The following is an 888-nucleotide window of genomic DNA, read 5'->3' as shown; positions in this document are numbered from 1 at the left end:
CCGATGCAGTGGTTGGTGTAGGTCTTGGAGAGCTTGGCTGCCTTCGAGAGCATCTGCATCCTAGTGCCCAGCAAGTTCTTGCCGATGGCTTTGTTCTCGTACCAGGTCACATCACCCTCGCTGCAGTGGTCCCGGGGCCTCTGGAAGAACGCCTTGCAGAGTGGGTTGCGCTTCGACAGGTACTTGACAAAGCTAGCATAGGGGCAGAACTCAGTGCCTGTCTCGTACATGCGGGGCAAGTTCTCCTCGTCGCTGCTCTCGGCGCGTTTCTTGCTCCATGAAGACGAGCGCGACTTGTGGTAGGGCCCGAGGGACTTGAAGTAGACGAACTTGCGCCCGTCCTCGTCCATGGCCAGCCCAAAAGAGTCCTCCTCCAGCTCGCGCTGGTTCTCGCGGCCGCGCGTGCAGAAGTACATGCATGTCTCGAACCAGACCTTGTTGAGCAGCCCAAAGGGTGTGTTGGTACTGAAGACGCTGGAGGTGTAGAGCTTGCGCAGGTCGGCGCGCGTGATGGCTTGCTTCTGCACCACGGGCCCCGCTCCCTGCTCCTCAAGCTTGCGGATGACCGCGGCCAGAGTCAGGTTGGCGCTGCGTAGCTCGGGGTCCTTGGTGAGGTCGAGCGTGCGGCAGTACGGGGGCTCATTGAGGTAGCGGTTGAGGGAGCTGCGAATGCTGATGAGCGACGACTTGCTGTAGAGCTGGCCGCTCTTGGAGCGGGCCTCGGCATAGAAGGAGCGTAACACGCGGCACAGCGCCCCCTTGTCCATGGTCTCGAAGTCCGGGCTCTGTGCCTTCTCGCTCAGGTACTCCCGGAAGATGCGCACAGCGTAGCGGGTGGCCAGCCGGGTGTTCTCGCTCAGCCGGGCCCGCTCGGGGCGCTGCAGCACG

At 62.4% G+C, this 888-nt stretch overlaps 1 protein-coding gene across 2 annotated transcripts in view; it reads right to left on the bottom strand.

Annotated features, from left to right (window-relative positions):
- KCTD1 (potassium channel tetramerization domain containing 1) overlaps window positions 1-888 on the bottom strand; it is a 250816-nt gene that overhangs the window by 126597 nt on the left and 123331 nt on the right. The gene's annotated exons all lie outside the window — the stretch shown is intronic.

The sequence above is a fragment of the Tupaia chinensis genome, unplaced genomic scaffold (genome assembly GCF_000334495.1).
Source record: "Tupaia chinensis unplaced genomic scaffold, TupChi_1.0 Scaffold000414_1, whole genome shotgun sequence".
Lineage (NCBI taxonomy): Eukaryota > Metazoa > Chordata > Mammalia > Scandentia > Tupaiidae > Tupaia > Tupaia belangeri.
The sequence above is the reverse complement of the archived record's forward strand: the minus strand, read 5'-3'. Positions and strand labels throughout refer to the sequence as shown.